Below are 9,629 nucleotides of genomic sequence, written 5' to 3'. Positions count from 1 at the left end.
TTTCAAGTTCTTTTTATAGGGACCTCACAAAATTTAACAGTTTTCAAGACCTAATAAAATTAATCTTTATTGGTCTATAAGCCTAAAGTGGATCTCCCTGAATAGAGATTTCCCAAACTGTGCCTGACACTGAATCAGCCTCTTCCAATCAAATCTGATCTGGAATCTGTAGCTATATACCTTCCCATCTTTCCACCCCAGATCTCAGCAACCATCCAGATTCTGGACTTCTATTATAATAAATGGTGCATGCCTTCTCTTGCCCCCCACCAGGAGGTAAGACTGCATATTGGTCCAATAAATGTTAATTGATGTTCAAAGTGACTATAGTCCTGAGAAATTCTCCATCATGGATAAAGGGGAAGATGAAGAAAACAGCCCAAGGACTAAAGAAGATTTTAGTCTTGAGTAGGAGGACCAGCTAATGTCATAGCAGAGTAAAGACTGTTTTCAATGTCCACGGAAGAGAGCAGCGCGTGTGCAGAGGAGCATGTCAATTCATTGTATTTCATTTAATTTGAAGCCTCTAAGAAGTGCTCATGGTCATGGTGGATCAGCTATCCCTTTAAAAGAAATATTTTTCACTTATCCAGCTTCTTCTCTGTTTTCAAAGTGGAGTACCCAACATGGAGATATTCCTCTGATGGAATACTATATTTAATGGCCACTTAAATCCTCCATATGCACTCACATGAAGTTCAGTTCAGTTCAGCTCAATTGCTCAGTCATGTCTGACTCTTTGCGACCCCATGAATCACAGCACGCCAGGCCTCCCTGTTCATCACCATCTCCCAGAGTTCACTCAGACTCACGTCCATCGAGTCCATGATGCCATCCAGCCATCTCATCCTCTGTCGTCCCCTTCTCCTCCTGCCCCCAATCCCTCCCAGCATCAGAGTCTTTTCCAATGAGTCAACTCTTCGCATGAGGTGGCCAAAGTACTGGAGTTTCAGCTTCAGCATCATTCTCTCCAAAGAAATCCCAGGGCTGATCTCCTTCAGAATGGACTGGTTGGATCTCCTTGCAGTGCAAGAGACTCTCAAGAGTCTTCTCCAACAACACAGTTCACATGAAGTAGTACTATAATAATTAAGTCCTGGTAATGTAATTTATACTCACATGATTAGATATCTTAGTAACATTAGATATCTTAATAATAACTAGATTCAGTAGAAATCAGTAGCAAATCAGCAACAAATAAAAACTTCTGGCCTTATTTTTCCCAAAATCTTACGTATATAAAATGATTAATAGTTTACAAAGTGTGTCTTGCATGGGTTATCTCAACTAATGTCCATCATGATCTAAGGTGGGAGGAAGAGATTATTACTCCCATTTATGTTGAAGAAAGTTTAATGACTTCCCAAAGTCAAACATTTGGTTCATTATGGGTAAAGGTCTCAAAAACATGAATTTCTGTGTTTTCAATATGTACAAAAATATTGGAAACAGGAAGCTAAAATGGCTGTATTCTCCTGATTTCCTTAACGATATAATATATGCTGCTACTGCTGCTGCTAAGTCGCTTCAGTTGTGTCCGACTGTGTGTGACCCCATAGACGGCAGCCCACCAGGCTCCCCCGTCCCTGGGATTCTCCAGGCAAGAACATTGGAGTAGGTTGCCATTTCCTTCTCCAATGCGTGAAAGTGAAAAGTGAAAGTGAAAGTGAAGTCGTGTCTGACCCTCAGAGACCCCATGGACTGCAGCCCACTAGGCTCCTCCTTCCAGGGGATTTTCCAGGCAAGAGTACTGGAGTGGGGTGCCATTGCCTTCTCCAGATATTATATATATATATATTTTTTTTCCTTTCTAATTTGGTATTGTCTCTTCTGTATCTTTGCCAGTTCATCATCCCATGCCTGGCTACTAACTGCTGGGATTTCTCTGAGTTCAGTTATGACCTGTCTTCTCTTGTCACCTCACACTCTGCTTAAATGACTTCATCCTTTCACATGAAATTAAAACTCTACCTATATGCCAACAATTCATAAATATTTTAATTAAACAACATTCTTCTGAATTCAGATACAGCTTCCATTCTTATTTTTCACATGCCAGTGCAAGTTTAATAGGACACACATTGATTTCTGAACTCTTTGTGTTGTTCAGTTGCTAAGTCATGTCCAACTCTTTTCCATCCCATGGACCACAGCATGCCCGGCTTCCCTGTTTTTCAGACTCCTGGAGTTTACTCAAACTCCTGACCATTGAGTTGGTGATATTTTCTGTCTTCCACCTCTCCACAGACACTTGTTTCTATCCAGTCTCCCTTAGGTCAATACTGACACCATCATGACCCTCATCTCCTTCATTTTCTTCATCCAATCAGTAAGCAAGTCCTCTTGATTATATATCAACCAAACAGGTCTCAACTCTGCTGACTGCCCATCTTTCTCACCTTTCTACATCCGTGATGTCAGTTCTTTTCCACTTGTTCCCTTGTATCAGCCATGTAAGATAATGATCTTATAAAAATGGAAATGAGGCCATGTCACCATTCCTTGCTTACAAACCTTAAGTGGTTTCCTTTTGGTTTTTGGAAGACAAATTATTGGCATAATTTATAGAGACCTTCTCTTACCAGCCCTCAACTCAATCTTCTCTCTCCTCTTTTCCTTCCCTCCTTCTCTGCAATCCTACATACTGGTCTCTCTCAGTTGCTCTAAGATATGAACCTCAGAGCCTTTCTACATGCTGGTTCCTCTTCCTATGGTGTTAACATGACTCACATCTCCTCATTCATTAAATTGCCATTTAAACTCATTTACTTAGATCTTTCTGGGTTATAGTCTCCTAATCTATGTTAAGCCCTTCTTCTGTAAATTTTTAAGCATTATATTATTTTATTTTATAGCACTTATCACAGTTTTAATTTACTTCTTTGCATGATTATCTTTTTGCTGAAATTCTCAGTATATTATAAAATTAGTGAGAATAGGAGTCAAATCTTTGCACTTCTTTGAACTGTAATTTAGCGTAGTTTCTGGTGGTAGGGCTTCCCTGGTGGCTCAGCAGTAAAGAATCTGCCTGCTAATGCAGGAGATGAGAGATCAATCCCTGTATTGAGAAGATACCTTGGAGAAGAAAGTGACAACCCACTCCTGTATTCTTGCCTGAGAAATCCTATGGGCAGAGGAGCCTGGAGGGCTATGGTCCATGGAGTGGCAAAGAATTAGACTTAGGGACTAAATAACAACAACTGGTGATATACATATTGATATTATTTAATGTTTAAATTAATAAATATACATGTTTGTAGGGGTTATTGCATATTAATCTGGATATCAAAACTCCTGGTATCAATATCAAGTCCATATTCTGAAACCAACACAGCATATAACCTGGATCATGTCTTCCCTTTTGGGTGTCATGGTTTTCTCCTTTCCTGAAAGATGATAAAAGTGTTCATTTTCTAATTTTCCTTTTATGTCCAAAATGCCCTTAATCTATTACACTAGTAAAAAACATATCCAGTAACTATAACTGGAGCCTTAAAATGCATTAAACAAGTTTCCAAGTGAAGAATAAATGTATTTATGTGTACCATCTTGACATTTAGATAAATTTTGCTGCTATTTTTACATGGCTAAAAACAAATTTAAGGTTTCATCTCCTGACTCTATTTCTCCTTTCTGCAAGAAGCTTCAAGTTAAAGTTCATACTCATTCATCCTAAACTCTATTATGTATATGTGTATGTCTGTTTTCATTTAGGTTTCCATCTTAAAGGGCATCTCAGCCCAATAGGATAAGTTTTTTTCTGAGATACATCATCTCTGTGTTCTCCATTCTTTGTATATAAAGTAAAAAGCTATCGAGTTAACTGGGATCATAGAAATTATAAAATAATCCAAATACTTATTTTACAGTCCATTAGTGGTCCCAGCAAGGAGGAATCTGTCATGCTGATTTTTTTTATTAGAGTCCATCTGAAACACAATATAAGAAAACATACACCATAGTCTTTATAAATAAATACTCAAATAAGTCAACACCACTCAGAAGACAAAACACTCTTTCCAAATTACCATTGTTTATCTTCCACTGTGTTTCCATTCCTAAATATGCTATCTTCTGTCTTATCCACGTCTCACTCTCCTATTATAGATCACAGATGTTGGGTTAATAGTTTTGTAAACTAGTCCTATTTCTTGCTTTGAAATTGGTTCCACATTTATAGGACATTTTTGGAAACTTGTACCAACTCAAATATTTATGATTGTTGCTAACCTCAGAATTAAATATGGCCTTCCCCTGAAAGCCTGAAGGGTATTTTTTTCATTGTATTCTGGAAACTTACTGGCTGTACACCCCAAGAAGCTTGGATCATTTATCCCAAAATTATCTGGTAGTTGAGAAAACTAAAGTAGATCTTGGAGAAGCCAACCCTCCCACAGGAAGAAAGGGACATGAACAATGGATGGCATGTCTCTGATTCTGCAACTGAAACTCTTAGTCTCCTGTCCATGAGTTTAAGTTCAATACACAATACTTTTCCTATCTTGTGCCTATGGCTTGGGTAGGGGGGTAGTATGTGTTTGCTTATATTAGAGTTTCCCAGAATATGACATTCATTTTGAGTTTTTATGGAAGTATTGAGGAGAGTGGGCTTCCCTGGTGGCTCAGACAGTAAAGAATCCACCTGCAATGTGGGAAACCTGGGTTTGATCCCTGGGTTGGGAAGATCCCCTGGAGGAGGGTATGGCAACGCACTCCAGTATTCTTGCCTGGAGAATTCCCATGGCCAGAGAAGCCTGGCAGGCTACAGTCCATGGGGTCAAAAAGAGACGGACACAGCTGAGCCACCTTCACTTTTCCACTTTCATTGAGGAAAGTGCTAAACAACTCACCACAATGTTATAAGATTTAAAATAAAAGGTATTCTGAATGTAGTGCCTTGGGGTATAATAAAGTTTTTCTGGGGTGTTGTTAACATTATTTTATATGATCTCTAACTTTCTATAGAAAATCATGGTGTAATCACGTGCTTGTAGAGTGATCAGAAATGGGGGGATGTGTTTTACCAACCGTTGGGTCATTGTCTCTCCATTCTTTGGTGATAATAACGGTACCTTCATAACTGCTATGCCATTATTTCTTTCAGCTCCTTATGGAATATAGTTAAAATAAACAATGTGTTTGCAGTTACACAGTGAGTAAAATAATAGAGGAAGGAATTCACCAAGACTTCCTGAGTTATGGTTTTATGCCTCCTCCACTGTCACAATAGCTTTTTATCCTGTTAATTTAAGGGATGATGACAGCTTCTAAATCAATGCTTCACAGCATGAACTGAACAACTATGTGTTGGATGAATTAATGAGATTTTTGTACCATAACTACCATGGGCTTGGAGTTTAGTTAAAGTACTGAAAAGTGTCTATTCCAACCATATCTGGCAGGAGGACAAAAGAAAAAGGTTGTTGTGGAGTATCTCTCTCTCATTGAAGAGACAATTAAGGCCAGCACATCTACTCCACAGCCATGGAGATTCCAAGCTCCATACATAGTAAAGTAACGTGATAAACTTTTTCCCTGGAGGGCTGAGGCATTAGATACAGGCAATGGATAGGGAATATGAGAAACAGAGATGAGTCTAGAGTAACAACAGATTTCTAGTTTATGCAGACCCAAAGGACAGTGAAGGCATTAATTGAGGAAAGGGACGAGTTGTGAGGAGCAAGTTTAAGAAGGCTAATAACAAATTTCATGTTGGAAATAAATATGAGGTTCTCTGAACCATATGCATGGAGATGTCTATGGTTTGCAATAAGAAATCGAAAGTCATCTCAGAGAACAGGGCTTTAGATCCAAATTTGGCAGTTGTTGAGGCCACACTGACCATTGAAACAAATAAAGCATCTGTACTATTTAGATTCTAAGTGCACATGCAAACACAAATGTATTCATTAACTAAGCAATAAGAGAAAAACACGTGATTTACTTCTATCTTTTAAAACATTGAAAGTCATCTTTCTCCAACATCAAGTGCTTTATATTTTAATGTATGTTTTGCTTTCTAAAATTATTTTCTTGTAAAAATTTAGTGATGCTTGGCTATAGTTGTCTATATATTTGCTTTGTTATTTGTCTATATATTTATATTTGTTTTGTTGTTTAGTTGCTAAGTCATGTCTGACTCTTTTGTGACCCCATGGACTGCATCCCACCAGGCTCCTCTGTCCATTGCATTTCCCAGGTAAGAATACTGGAGTGGATTGCCATTTCCTTCTCCAGGGGATCTTTCTGACTTAGGAACTGAACTCCCATCTCCTGCATCACAGATTAATTCTTTACCACTCAGCCACTAGGGAAGCCCCCTATATATTTAGACCATCACAGTAGATCTTTCTTGTGTACCTTTTTTAATGCTTAGCTATTAAATTATTCAGGCCAAATTTGGATGAAACCAATATTAATTATTTTTTGTTTTAGAAGTTGCATTGAATTTTCACTTTGTATTAATAGTAAGACATCACTGCAGTCATTACAATCATGAATATTGTTATGAGACAAATTGGGTTGGAACTGCAACTCTGTAGCTAATTACTTGTACTACTTGGGAATTTACATAATCTTTTCATGCTTCAACCACTCATTGATAAACTACACACAACAATCTTGCTTACATCATATGGTTATAAAGAGTATTAAATAAATTAGTAAATAAGTAAAATTGCCTTTAAAAAGCCCTAGTATGTAGTAAGTTTTGTACATTGCTAACTATTATTATTTTCTAATTATTTATATATAAATTTATATTTAGAAATATTAAAAACATATAATTTCTATTCATTATCAAAATTTATATATAAAATATATTTGTGAAGATTATAGTTTAAATTATTGGAATAGTTTCATGCAAAGAGTATTATTCTTCCAAATTTAGATTGATTGCTACAGAAATTGTAAAAGGAAATTGCTTTGATCAGTCTCTTAATGAAATTGTATTATGCAAAGCATCCAATCCAATCACATTTAGGTGGCAATACTGACTTTTCAGGGCCCATGAGCTCAACTTCTCTTTCATCTCTGTAGTTGCTTTAAAAGTTGGCCTTTGAAAATCTATGTTCAGATGTTCAAATGGTCTCTGAAGGAGTTGGGCTCTTGTACTTATCAGAATAAGTAAAGGTTTATTTTAGGGGCTGTGGTAGGGGGTTTACAGAGTTCTTTGTCCTACCTGAGAGGCAAAATTTCTTAGGTGCAGGGACTGAATGTGAATAACACACACTCAGTGCACTATGGCGTGGTTGCATGCGAGTCACAGGGCTCAGCAGCAGCCAAGAGTTGTATGATTGCTAAGGTTTGCACCAACAATAAATACTGGACATAAAGCTACTTACAATTTTTGTGGAAAAATATATTACTTTCCTTTTCAGTGTAGAATTTGAAGCCAAACAGCTAAGTGAACATGCTGTTGTTCACACACCAGCTTTACTCATCTATATAGTAGAACTAATAATAGTGCCTATCAGACAGGTGGCTGGAAGAATTAAACTACTGTATCTTTATAAATTATTTAAGAAAGTTCTGACATGTCATACAGTCTTGATAAATGTTAACTGTGATTGTAATGGAGATATGAGCAGAATGCCTGGGATGCAGAAGACCGGTTGTATTTTTTTCTTCCTAGGAAGGTCAAGAAAGGCTCTCCTCTTCCTGATAATTTTCTCTGCCTCCCCACTCCAATTTGTCCCTCGAAGTTTGCTCAGATGTATTCCTTTTCTGTGAAGACCTCTGGTCTCCCTGCACCTTTTTTTTTTTTTAAGTCAGAATGAATCGCTCTACTCTTTACGCTACTTCTCGACTCTGTTTTACCACTATCTGTTGAATTATTCTTATTTGCTTTACCTTTCATTCTCAACTTTGATGAATGCTGGTGAATTTACTTTGCATTGAATATTGAAGATTATCCCTTGAATATATTAGGAACCCTTGTACATACTAAGAATATGTAATATAATAAATATAAAGAAATAATAGAAAAAGTAGGAAAAAATTACCTGGTGACTTGTTCCACCAACTAATAAAATGTATTTTACTGCAAACAAAAACCATAATGATACCAAAATAAATAGATAGATCAAAAAAAGAAGATAAAATATCTAAAGAAAGAAAGGATTTTTTTTTCAATAAATGGATTCAGACAACTGGATAAAAACTTTGGGAAAAAAACATTGGACTAGGATCACACAACACATCTTAAAGTAAAATAAATCTCAGGTGAATTCAAGATTGTAATGTTATTATTAAAAAATAAAATATATGTAAATACATTATTTTTAGGGTTTTGAAACAAATTTTTCTCAGTTTATAATAAAGGCAGAAACCATAATTGATAAAATAAAGCATACTTTTCAGATGGCAGAAATACAGTAAGCAAAGATAAAAGCCACATTAAGGTTTTAGATACAAAGTTTGAAAAATATATGCAGAAAATATAACAGAAGATTAACAACTTTGACTTCCAAGAAACTCTTTAAAATAAATAAGAAAAAGACAAACTCAAACAAAATCAACAAATGACATAACCAGACAGTTCTCAAAAGAAGAAATATTATACATTAATAAAGATATTTAACCAAGCAAGTAATCAAAATATCAAATTAACCCATACTGAGATATCAATTTACAGCTATCAGATTGAGTATCTTGTTTGTTTGTTTGTTTTGGGTAAAATCTATTGTTGGAGTGGATATGGCCAAATAGATATTACATAAATTATAAACAGACTTGTAAATTGATATACCTCTCTAGAGAGTAATTTGACAAAAATTTACAAAAGTGCCCATTCACCTTGTGGTATCAGCTCTACTTCTAGAACTTCAGACTAATGAAATTATCAGATTTGTGTGAAAATATGAATGTAAAAAGACTACAGCATAGCAGCCTTTATCTATAATGCTGCTATTCATAAGCAATTTTAGAATAAATTCTCGTGTACCCGTGTGTTGGTGAGTTATCAGCCACGTAACTCTTTAAGTTCTGTATTTATTGACATGAAGATGAACACAATGCATTGTAAAGTGTAAGAGCTGTTTTAAAATGATCACGTTTATTATGATCTCATATTAGTAAGAAATGTACGTATACACTGGGGAGAAGCAGGGAGTTCATATAAAGTGTGAAAATGTACATAAAGATTGTGCCTCGAGCAGTACTTAGGTAACTATTATATTCTTCTCTTTATATGCTCATAAGCCCATGTTGTCTTAGAGTAAATTCGTAGTGTATTTTATCTATAATGGGAACATGTTATTGTTATGAAAAAGAAAGATATTGCCCAATAACCAAATGGATTAAAAAAAATGCATTTCTGTAGTTTCCAATGACACTAGCTAAATACTTGGAAATGGTCATCTTAAAGGCCTCCCCCTGTGTAATTAGAAACACAGCTGTTCAAACTTGAACAGAAATAATTCTAGACTCAGGATTATGCTTTCCTATTTTTCCTTCTCTTCTTCATTTTCCAGAGTCTAAGAAAACAAATCACCATGAATTATTAGTCCATGGAAAAATTACCGGGGGGAAAAAAGAGCGTTTTTAAAACCTTCATTGTTTTTCATAAATAATTTACTTCATTCTAGACCTGAATGTTCAAAACACCCATGATTTACAGTTCAGAATGC

Source organism: Capricornis sumatraensis, chromosome 16, assembly GCF_032405125.1.
Source record: "Capricornis sumatraensis isolate serow.1 chromosome 16, serow.2, whole genome shotgun sequence".
Classification (NCBI taxonomy): domain Eukaryota; kingdom Metazoa; phylum Chordata; class Mammalia; order Artiodactyla; family Bovidae; genus Capricornis; species Capricornis sumatraensis.
This window is presented reverse-complemented; position numbering follows the sequence as displayed.